Genomic DNA, 13,352 nt, shown 5'->3' on the forward strand with positions numbered 1-13,352 from the left:
TGTTTCACATGTATCAAGATCACGAACACGACATCCGTTTGATCTAAATATCACCTCGGTTCCTTGATCACACATCTGGCTGACACTTAGAAGATTATGTTTCAATCCATCAACATACAAAACATTTCCAGCCTTGACCTTTTCTTTTAACTCAGCAATGCCTTTTCCTTTTATAGTTGCAGGAGTATCATTTCCAAAAGAAACTTTCTTTCCTTTTTCAAGAGCAGAAAATGACTCAAGTTTTTCTTTATCACCTGTCATATGCTTCGAACATCCACTGTCAATCTACCATAGATTTTCCTTTCCCTCTGCATAAAATGCTATCCCACATCTTTCTGTTTGTGGTTCCTTTATTCTCCATGTTTTGGTGCTTGATGCTTGTTCCTTTGTTTGCTGAAATCTGCTCCTGCATTCAGAATCTTCATGACCAAATTATTGCAAATAGAACATTCAACTTCATTTTCAAGAACCGAAAAGTTGTTATAGGTCCTTTTTGTAATCCCGGTCATACTTCTTTGTTTTTGAGCTTCTCTGGTCATGATTGTTTTATATGCACCACATTGAGCTGCCTTGTGACCAAAGTTATGGCAAGAAAAGCATTGTCCATTGAAGAAACTTCTGCGGTTATCAGATCTTCCAGCCAAATGATTGTAATTTCTATTGTCATCCATTCTTGAACCAAATTGAGAAGATTTTACCTGTGGCTGGTTGTAGCTTTTGTTCATCCTTAAGATGGATTGCCCCTGATAGCCTCTGTTTGCAATTTGTCCCTGCTTTACCTGATGGTCTTCATTGTGCTTTTGCTCATTCCTTCTTGCTGCATCAAGATAACGTTTTGAGGTGGATGCTTGAGAAGTTCCTCCATTATAGCCCAGACCTGTCTTGTTTAGTGGAGAACGATGTACATTGATAATCTCATCCAATGTTTCAGATCCTTTGACAAACTTAAGATTAATAGCTTTTGTTTTCTCAATTTCTTTTCTAAGACCAACAATTTCACCTTCTAATTTTTCAAGATGTTTTTCCTTTTCATCAATTTGAAATTGTAGAGTATCAATGATCATATTCTTTTCTTCTACACATCTCTTGAGTCTAGTAATTTCTTCATAAAGGCTATCCACATCTATAGCATCCATATAATCATCATCTTCAAATGCCATTAACAGTTTATAGTCATTACCTCGTTCATCTTCATCACTATTTGATAGACCATCACTATCTTCATGAGTGTAGTAACTTTTCTTATTTGCCCTTTGTTTCTTGTTCCATCTAGTAGGTTCCTTTCCTTTATCCTTATAAGGACATTTTGCAGCATAATGACCTACTCTTCCACAAGAAAAGCATTTAAAAGGTAAATTACCTCTAAATCTTCCAGAACCCCTTTGAAGATTTCTGACAAAATTTGATTCTTCTTCTTCTTCTTCTAGCACGTGACTTGCTTCATAATAATCTTCTTTGCCTGACGCCTTGAAAGCAACTTCTCTTCTGTCTGATGGACCTCCCTTCCAATAATTGAAGTTTGTCCCATCAAAAATTAGTGGCCTGATTGATGCTTCCCTCTCATAGTTGCTCATGATGAATGATCTTCCTTCAAGCGATCAAGCTTCTCTGAAGGACCTGCTCTGATACCAATTGTTGGAAATAATACTGAGAAGGGGGGTGAATCAGTATTATCAAGTTCTTTTAATAAATCTTCCTTATTTATTTTTTGAATTATTTTTGCATGTTAGTACCATAAAATAATGAGCATGAACAAAGAAAACAGATAGTCACACCAAAGAACATAAGATGTAAGGTGGAAACCCAACGTGGGTGAAAACCACCTGCTGCAATATGTCTCTATCTTCTTTCAAATTAGAAACTCCTTTTACAATGGTTTTGTACTGGTGTAGTCCTTTACCAGTACGCAGGCTGCAACCTGCAGAGAGCTACAACTCTCTCTCGTTTTCCAGTGTCTCCTGGAAGGGAGCTACAACCCCCTACTTCTTTTCTTTCAAGGACCACTTTTCATAAATTTTCAAACTCCGCACCTGTGCCTTCTGTGGCACCTCTGCACTGCGCCTTTTGTGACGCCTTTGTGGCATCTCCGCACTATGCCTTCTGTGGCACCTCCGCACTGCACCTTCTGTGGCGCCTCTGTGGCGTCTCCGCACTGCTCCTTCTGTGGCACCTCTGTGGCGTCTCCGCACTGCGCCTTCTGTGGCGCCTCTGTGGCGTCTCCGCACTGCGCCTTCTGTGGCGCCTCCGCACTGCGCCTTTTGTGGCGCCTCTGTGGCGTCTCCGCACTGCGCCTTCTGTGGCACCTCCGCACTCCACCTTCTGTGGCGCCTCCGCACTTCCGCAGCTGCAGCGCTCAAGAGATCACCCTTCACAGATTCGCTTTCAACTTCACTTTCATAGATCAAACTTTCAAAACAATAACCCAATATTTCAGATCTTAAGATATTCAATTGCAAGAATGAATTAGCCAAGTGATCTCCTTTGCTTTATATAGGCTTAGGCCTTTCACAATACCACGGGCCAAAACCATAGGATCAAAAAACTGTTGGGCTAATACCATGAACCAACCATGAAAGTACGTGAGAACAACACTTTTGACGAAGTACCATGGTCCAAAACCATAGGTTCAAATACCAAGGACTAACTACCATGGACCAAAGTTAAGTTCTCCAACATATACGCGCTTTTCCTCATAGGTTCAAATACCAAGGACTAACTACCATGGACCAAAGGTAAGTTCTCCAACATGAAAGTGCGTGAACTTTTTCTCTACATGAAATAAACTTTTCTCTACATTATAATTTATTATCTGAGATGAGTGGGTTGCCATCAAGTACAACATATGTATCATAATGCCAACAGAAGATACAATGATAACCTATGGAAAAAAGATATTCAACTCTTCAAAGTTAGTGATAGGAGTCCAAACAACATGAAGACAACAATATACAATTAGCAGAAAAATCCTTACCAAAACACAATCTTGAATCAAGCGTGGAGAATTTCGTTAGGGTTTGTCCTATGGGCAATATGGAGGGAAAGAAATAACCTGGTCTTCAAAGAAGAAAGAAGAACTGAAGTAGAAAAATGTTATAAGATAATCCAGAACATAAGAGAGACAATATTGGTAGAGAAATGGTATGAGGAAGATTTAAGAAATCCACAGGAAGAAAGAATAATGAAATATAATACACCATTCAACGAATAGTGAAGATACACATGTTTTCCACAATTTTATTCTTTAAATTAACCTTTAGTTGGTTAGGAAAATGGATTATATTATCTTTCCTTTTATATAATGTTATAGTTAGAAAAACATAATTGAATAAAACTACTTATTAATATGCTTAATGTGCTTAAAAATTAACATTAACACTTTTTTATTACTACATTTCAACCATTCATCAATTGTAATTAAAAAAATAAAAATATATTATATAATATATTTTTTTTAAATATATTTAAAAGAAAAAAATAATTTAAGTTACTACTTTTACATATTTTATATATTATTAATTTAATTTTAATTAAATTAAATAATTCAAAATTTATAATTATTTATTAATTTTATTTCAACTAAATAAATATCAAGCAATACATTGTATTTTATATTTAATTGAATTTAATATATATACCATTTTATAAACATATAATTGATCACTAATATGAATCACTATTCACATACACTTTTGACCAACTGAAATATTTATTCAATGAGCATACATTATAATCATCGAGCATGCATGCATTATCTCAAACATGATGCTACATGGAAAATAGTGTATAATAATTTATATGTTTTTTTTAAAGGATAAAATGTATTCATAGATAGTAATTTTTAGCTACTCATATGGGACTTGGGAAACTAAACCAATAGCATACCTTCAAAACTTTACAATTATGTATTTTATAGTCTACCAAATCATCTCTCAAAATGGAAGTAAGACTAGAAAATAAAATAAAACATGAATTGGTAGAGTTAAAAATCACTATATTATGAATAATATTCATGTTGAAAGATTTTTCTGACTTGATCATCATTCAGTTGGAGAGTCCACTAGAGTTAGTAGCTAGAGAATATTGTCATTTTTTGAAGAGGAGAAGTAAAAGTTTTCCAATTTCTTAGGTAGAATTGAGACCTTGCTGAGTCTATCCACCTTTCCCATTAAGTTTTCAGTGTAGGTGGTCATTTCCTACTGAGATTATGCTCTACCAGTAAGAAATCATTATAGAAATATGGTGATAGAATTGCAATTGCTCAAGAAATTTAATCTATATCAAGAGACACAATTCTACTCTACTGATCTGAGGAAATTAATTCACAATTTATAAAAAAATTCACAAACATGCATCAATAACATACACAATTACACATATGTATCTAGGGGAAACCAACTAGTAAAAACCCCTTAAGCCTTCTTGCATTAATCAGATGAATAGAAAATCTATTACAATTGCTAGCTCCAACTCTAAGCTCAGCCTGCAAAATAATAATTGTTCTTTATGCTCAATGAGAAGCTTTGACCTAGACTTAGTCAATTTCTACCCCCACCTAAGCTCTTATTTCCTTGCATAAATCCTAAGGAAATTATCACCTACCCTTTACGAATTTCCTCCAAATTTATTACGCAGTTCCGAAGGATTGATCACAGATTGCATACAACACTTTTACACTCCATAATAGTCTACAACTGATGTTACATTGCCTTGGAACCTCCACCACAACCAAGAAATGCAAATTCTTTGAATGAATGAACTATTTTTGGTTAATTGATTAGTTATCTGGATGATCTCTAAGTTATACTACTATCGCATTACACAATTGGCCTCCAACTAGTTCTATCAACTGTTAGAACTCATTTAACTAAGTGCAACTGGAAATAACTGAACTGGATTACTATAAATTAGCAATCAACACATGCAAACTAAATTCCAATCCCACTAACTTGAATTTACTGAGCTAACTTATTGACAAGAGCCATGTCACACTAGCTAACTACTTCCAAGTTTTCCATTGATGTGGAAATTTCAAATTTTCTCATTTTGACTAAGTCTACGTCAAATTAAGTCTTTCCTGCTACACTTCTCAACACTGTGCCCACGATTGTTTTAGTATTCTTGTAAATATTAATGGTTTCATGTAAGAGGAGGTGCATGCTCTAGTATATTTACCCATGTAAAGTATCCATTATCTGGTTTCATAGTCCACTTCCTTATCTAGAATTAAACTTATGGCTTCTCAAACATTTTCTTCCACATTAAAGATTACTCTTTGGACTGCTTCAGGGATAATTTATCTATATTAGGTCATACAAACTTGAGTTATTGATTGGGCTTGGGTTTGGATAAGAGTGGGAAGAAATATTAGGGGCACGGGAGGATCTAGGTTATGTTCTTCTACCTCCATGGTGAGTAAAGGGGACAGTACTACATGTCGGGCGGGGGTGGGGTGGTTTGAAGACAATATTTAAGACAATTTTCAAGTCAATTTTCTTAACTAGAGACAAAGAGAAATTGTGTTTTGTCTTAAGTATTGTCTTTAAAACAGTGTCTCAAAAATATTGTATTAAAAAATTGTCTCTATAAAGACAATATAAAACCCATATTATTATGGTCTCTATAAAGACACAAGGATTATTGTCTCTTTAAGAGAAAATTTCATTTGTCTCTCCAGAGACAATTTCATTTGTCACTCTAGAGACACTTTCATTTCTGCCTCTTTAGAGACAATTATATTTTTCTCTCTTTAGAGACAATTACATTTTTGTCTCTTCAGGGACAATAGTTGAGATTAAAAACATATTGTCTCTATAGAGACTATATGTCCATAATTCCAACTATTGTCTCTCTAGAGACAATATGAAAAAATATTTAAAAAGAATAAACAAAATCATTTTAAATGTTATTTTAAGGTGGTTTCAACATTTAAAGTTCCCAAATAGTGATTTTAATTACCTTAAATCTATGTTCCTTGTGGAAAAAAGGAGAGAATAAATTCCAATATTTTTAAAGCTAACAACAAATTCATTTTAAATCTAAATGAAAAAAAAAAAAAAATCTGAAACTTAACAATTCTGGAAAGCAACCTTGAAAATAATAAGGCAACACACTTATATTTGTTGAAAATACATTCATGTCATTGAATTTGAACATGCAAGATCCTCAGTTGGAACTTCATTTCATGACATATTATGAGGCAAAAAACAAATTTGAATACTTCTCCATTCTACAAGAGAGATTACTATCTGACATATAGATCATATAAATCCAAAATCTTTAATCACATTAAATGGTGGAAAATTAAATTTGTATCCAGTGGTTAGCTCCACAATTTCAATACCCTTGAATAATTGGAAATGGATTCCTTGATAACAAAAAAGTGTAAGAATGTATATGCATTTGAATCTACAGTTGATTGGAAATCCTATCTTGATGAAGGCTTTACAAAAGTTGGAAAGTTGACATAGGTCTTGGCAACATGATATAAGCCAATTCTCAATCTATTGGTGACCTACAAATTTATCTTCTCCATTACTGGTTTTCACAATTTGATAGTTTCTAATGTTGTATTTATTTAACATTTTCCAATCTGTGTAAACCTTCTTACCACCATAAAATACACCTAGTTGTTGTTGAGCAATATGGTAGGGAAGTTTTGGGCTCTCCAATTGAGGAAGAGGTAATGAACTATTCTGGTTGATGTAGACATCTCACCTGAAACAAATGAAAAACCAGTCAAAAACTCTAAATTCACATTTTATTAATTTATTATCATCCTATAAAGCCTAATAGACTGTAGCATAGAGTTTAATTACAGATTCATGTCGCCTAAAGTCTTCAAGTTTTTCAGTTAAAATGATCAGCAATTTTAAAATCCATAAAATGATATTATCTTCGTAAGAACACTTGCTTTCTTATTATCTCTTCATCCTAGGAGATGGAGTAACAAACCTATAAGTTAGGAATATTAAAAATGCAAGTGTTTTACACTTGAAGACTCTAATTAAAAGACCCATGAATCAAGTGTTGTTTATGATTTTTGAAGTCGTAAATTAACATTAACTTCCATGACAATTTATGTTCTCATATGTCCAACTCATCTGATTTTCTTAGAAACATATGGCTTATTGAAAAAACAAACTAAGTATTACTAAAACCTTATATGCCAACTTTACAAACTATATAAAAGTGCATTTTAGAAGCAAATTCCCTACCGCAATACATGTTTCAGAATGTAACCCAACTGCACAGTTTGTATTCTCCATGTGGAGATCTTGAACCTGGCAACTCACACAGGAGAAATTGAGAATAATTCATATGTTGATTTACAATATTTAGCAATATTATACACATTTCAGTTTATTAATAGAAGAGAAATAACAGAAAATAAATATGACATTTATCATTTTAGCAAATAATTTTGTTTCTCATAAATAACATATTATAAAATCATTGCATTTATTAATAGAAGAGAAATAGAAAAAACTAAATTGGACTTTTATCATTTTAGTAGATAATTTTATTCCTCATAAATAATATCATATCGAAAAATCATTGCATGTTAGGTCCCTATAATACCAGTGATTCCCTAATTACTATTGTACCCATATTGTTATTATTGTGCCCTATAGATGCCCACTATTGTTATTTTTGTTCCCTTATATTATTAGTGTTAGGTCAACTTTGGTTATATTATGATAGCTTAGACTCCTATATATAGAAAAGAGGTTTCATCATTTGTATCATCCAAGAATTGTTCATTTGTGTAATGTAAAGGACGTTGTCCCCTTGAAGAGGTTGATTTCTAAGTCGTTGATCTATATTTTGTATCTTTTTGTGAGCTGGTTTCATAAGATTTGGTATCAGAGCTTGGATTCTATGGTTTCACTGCTTTAGAAAGCTCATTGTGGCATTTTCACTATAATGTTTTTTTTGTGACGTTTCAGAAGCGAAAAAAACCCATTTGAGCTGAAATCCCTTTGAACCATGGGTCCAAATTTTAGATCTTTTCTCGCTATATTTTCATATATATTATCCAAGGAAGTTAGGGTTTTTATAGGATCCCGAATTATATATCAAACACGTGACCTAGGGAAAATTGTCCTAACTATTTTACTAAGCATCAAATTGAACTTTTGTAAGAAATTATAGAAAGGGGATGGACTGTAGTTTTCTCTCTATCATTTTTGGATCCTAAGGCCAAAACAGTGACATATGGCACTTCGTACAAGCTCACTCTACTGAACCTGTCTATAATCAGGTCATCATGGGCAATTTGGCATAACTCTTCATTGGGAAATCCAATATTGATCAGACATGTGGAGTTAGAAAGAGTAATTAGAGGGTTATCGCAGGAAGAAATTTCAATCCTTGGACATCCAAAATTACAGAGATATAACAGATTCAATATTGAGCTCCTACAAAGTGAAAAAGGTGTGTAGTTTTTTTTTTATTTTTGCCTAGGTTTCGTTTGAAAAATTAGTTTGAAGGAATTAAAAGGGAATAATGAAGCATTATTATCAGTAGTTGATGCCATAAAGAAAGAAAATGGAAACATGTACTAAGAAACCTGAAATCTCTAGCATGACTCGTGAAGAAGACGAAGAAATGAAACACGATATATCAAAATTACTAGACCAAGTGCAACAAATTTCACCTTCACAAAAGGTAATAGAAGCTAAGATGGATGGTTTAAAGAAAGATGTAGAGGCTAAGATGTATGGCTTGGGAGCAAAGATGAATGGTTTAAAGAGAGATGTAGAAGTTAAGATGTATGGCGTGGAAGCTAAGATGGATGGTTTAAACAAAGGCGTAGAAGCTAAGATGAATGACGTGGAAGCTAGGATGGATGGCGTAGAAGCTAAGGTGGATGACATGGAATCTAAGACGAATGATTTAAAGAAAGGCATGGAAGCTAAGATGGAACATTTGAAGAAAGATTTGACAAAGTTTCTACAAGAAATGCTTACTAATGGTGAAAGGGTAGTAAAGGAAACTCATGATGAGAACAAAATAAATGTTAATCATAATTTCATAGACTCTAACATTCGATCGAAGAACCATAATGTTCCAAATATTGATATGAGGAATTTTTATGGCAAGGATCCTGTATCATGGATACTATAGATGGAGCAATTTTTCGATCTCCATAATGTGAAAAACACACAAAAGGTACGCATTGCAACTTTATATTTGGATCCAAATCAGTTTGTATGGTATCGATGGCTTTGCTCTCATAAATAGATTGTCACCTGGGATATTTTTACGGATGAAATAATAGCACATTATGATGACAAAAAAAACAACTCGTTTTTTAGCCAATTGATAAATCTCAAACAAAAGGGTTCAATGACGGAGCACATTTAGGACTTCCAAAAATTGAATATAAGGGTAAAATATATTCTAGAGGAGCATAGGATTGATGTGTTCATAGGGACTTTAAAGGATAACATCCAAGATGAGATTCGCCTTTGGGAACCTGATTCATTGGAGAAGCCATCCATGTTGGCAAGAAAAATGGAAAGAAAAATTATGGCAACAAGGAAGCCTACCACTCGCAATCATAAAGATGGAAGTTTTGTTTCCCATAGCCATCCACAACCTATAAGGTTGACACCAAAACAATTGGAAGAAAAAAGAGCAAAAGGGCTTTGTTGCAGTTGTGATAGCAAATACACTAATGTTCATTAGTGTTCTGAGAAGAAATTATTTTACATAGATTGTGAAGAGGAGGAAGAAAAGGAACAAGAAATGTCAAAAGAAGACGATATACACCAAGAACAAACCCTAGCGAAAGAAGAAATGAATCTTACCATATCTTGTAATATATTTGCTAGACTTACCACTCCTCAAACTATCAAGATAGAAGGGCATATCAAGAAGTAAAAGGTAATAGTGTTGATTGATTCAGGAAGTACCCATAATTTTATTCATTGTAAGATAGCCAAGGAATTGAATTTCTTCCTATATCCAACACCAGAGTGTCAAGTGATGGTTGCAACTGGAGGAACCATAAATTTCTCAATAAAGTGCGATAATATCAAGCTATCCATGGGAGAATATGTATTGAATAGCGCAATGCTTTCCATTCGAATGGGTGGTGCTGACGTTGTACTAGGAGTCTAATGGCTACAATACTTGGGTACAATAGCTTTTAATTTTCATAAAATTTTCATGAAATTTTCTTCAGAAGGAGAGGAAGTTGAATTAAGGGGTATCAGAGGGAAATTGGGAAATATAATCAGCATTAACGGAATGACAAAGCTTCTAGAGAAAGAAAAATGAGGCATAATTGCACAATTATGTTAACTAGAGGTCCCCACATCGAAATCATCTATTTATCTAGATCTCCAAAAGGTCTTGGACAATCATTCCAAGGTATTTGAGACTCCGAAAGGCCTCCCTCCTATTCGTGATCATGATCATGCTATTCATTTGATTCCAGGAAGTGTTCCTCCAAATATCAGGCCTTATAGATATCCATATGCCCAAATGAGTGAAATTGAATGTATGGTTGCATAAATGCTAGAGGTTGGTATAGCTCAACCTAGTCAAAGTTCTTTCTCTACTTCAGTAGTATTGGTTCACAAGAAGGATGGATCATGGTGCATGTATTGAGATTATACAGAGCTCAACAAGCTCACTATTAAAGATGAATTACCCGTTCCTATCATTGATGAATTATTGGATGAATTGCATGGATGAATTTACTTCAACAAGTTGGCCCTTCATTCAGGATATCATCAAATTGGAATGAACACTGAAGACATTTCGTCAAAACAACATTTAGAACTCATGAGGGTCATTATGAATTTTTGGTCATGCCTTTTGGCCTTACCAATGCACCTTGTACATTTCAAGTTTTGATGAATTCCACTTTCAAACCCTTCCTTAGAAAATTTGTGTTAGTATTTTTTGATGATATAATAATCTACAGCAAGTCCTAGAAGGATCATGTTGAACATGTTGACAGGGTGCTCAAACTATTGGAGGAGAAACAATTATATGAAAAAGTCTCCAAATGTTTCTTTGGAATACAAGAGGTGGAATATCTGGGTCATATTGTATCTCATGAAGGCGTTAAGGTAGACCCTAGAAAAATTAAAACCATTAAGGAATAGAAAATCCCCACATCCATAAAGCATATACGAGATTTCTCGAGTTGGCAAGGTATTATCGCAAGTTTGTTAAGAATAATGGGAGAATACTAGCACCTCTAACAACATTATTGAAGAAATATGAATTTTCATGGATTCCAGAAGCAATGAAGGCCTTTGAACATCTTAAAGAGGCAATGTGCCAAGCACCAGTCTTAGCTACAACGGACTTCACAAAAACCTTCATTGTGGAATGTGATGCCTCATGAAATCGAATTGGTGTTGTTTTAATGCAAGAAGAAGGACCCATTGCTTTCCAAATTCGTATAATCAAAGGAAAGTATTTACACAAACCTATTTATGAAAAGGAAATGTTGTCAATAATAAATGCACTTAAGAAATGGAGACCCTACCTAATGGGAAGACACTTCAAGGTAAAAACAAATCATGATATTCTTAAATATTTTTTAGAACAAAGATTATCTTCAGAAGAGCAACAAAAATGGGTGACAAAGATGTTGGGTTATGAATTTGAAATCATCTACAAGAAAAGGAAACAAAATGTTGTGGCAGATGTACTCTCAAGAAAGGAAGAGGATGTGGAAGCATTTGTTTGTGTCATTTCTATTATCCAACCAGATTGGATAAATGAAGCAAGGGATGAATGGAAGAATGACGAAGAAGTATAGGAATGCATTCAAAAGTTACAACAACATCCTAGTACGTCTGATACATTTAGCTGGAAAAATGATTCGTTATGGTACAAATATCGGTTATACCTATGTAAGAATTGCCAACTCAAACAAAAGATTCTTAGGGAATTGCACAACTCTTCCTTAGGATGGTACTGAGGAATTCTAAAAACTTACCACAAAGTTAAGAAGGAACTTTTTTGGGATGTCCTTAAATTGGATATTCAAAATATTGTGGCGGAATGTTTGGTTTTCCAGCAAAATAAATTTGAAACAATTAAGTCCCCAGGTCTATTACAACATTTATCCATTCCAATCCAACATTGGGAGGATATTTCAATGGATTTTATCACAGGTTTACCCAAGTCTGAATGAAAGAGTGTTATCATGTTGGTAGTTGACAGACTTACCAAGTATTCACACTTTTGTGCATTATCCCATCCATTTAAAGCGAGTACAGTTTCTACTGCATTTATTGAAATAATTCAAAAGCTACATGGAAACCCAAAGATTATTGTAAGAAACAAATATCCCATTTTCACTAGAAATTTTTGGACAAAATTATTTTCTTTTCTTGGTACTTAGTTAGCTCATAGCTCATCTTATCATACTCAATTTGATGGGAAAGCTGAGATAGTAAAAAAATGTTTGGAAGGATATCTTTTTTGCCTTGTACCTAATAAACAAACACAATGGATCAAATGCTTGCCTCTGGCTGAATGGTGGTATAAAACGTCCTTCCATACTGCAACAAAAATGACCCCATTTATGGCACTTTATGGATATCATCCACCATCCACCACATCATATAAGGTTTAAGCAGTGGAAGATCACATCGAGTATCAACAACAAGTTCTCCAACTCTTAAAGGATAACCTCACCTTGGCGCAAAATAGAATGAAACAGCAGGCATATCAACATCGCAGTGAAATAAGTTTTGATGTAGGTGATTTTGTATTCCTACAACTACAACCATATAAAAAAATGTTCCTCAAGCAAGCTAAGAAGGATAATAAATTATCACCAAAGTATTGTGGTTCATACAAGGTGTTGCAAAAGATGGGTACTATGGGATACAAATTGCAGCGTCCTGCAGCTTCCCGAGTGCACCCAGTTTTCCATGTTTCATGCTTAAAGAAGGTTATAGGTGACAAGCTCTAGTTCAAACAATATTGCCAAAACTTGATGAGGAAGGAAAAATCATATTGGAACTTGAAGTAGTCAGAGAAAAATAACATGACAGCTATGAAATCGATCGATTTTAGAGTAGCTCATCAAGTGGACGAACTTACCCATTGAAGATTCCACATGGGAGGATGACAATTTTATATAGAAGCATCCAGAACTACTCAAGAGTTGAGGAAAACACTTTTTTTGGAGGAGAGGGGCATGTTAGGTCCCTATAATACTAGTGATTTCCCCATTACTACTATCCCCATATTATTTTTATTGTGCCCATAAAAACCCACTATCGTTACTTTTGTGCCCTTATATTATTATTGTTAGCTCAGCTTTGGTTATATTGCTACCCCTTAGACTCCTATATATAGAAACGATGGTTTTT

The sequence above is a fragment of the Pinus tabuliformis genome, chromosome 2_2 (genome assembly GCF_031772625.1).
Source record: "Pinus tabuliformis cultivar Carrire ecotype Pingquan chromosome 2_2, CPIR1, whole genome shotgun sequence".
Classification (NCBI taxonomy): domain Eukaryota; kingdom Viridiplantae; phylum Streptophyta; class Pinopsida; order Pinales; family Pinaceae; genus Pinus; species Pinus tabuliformis.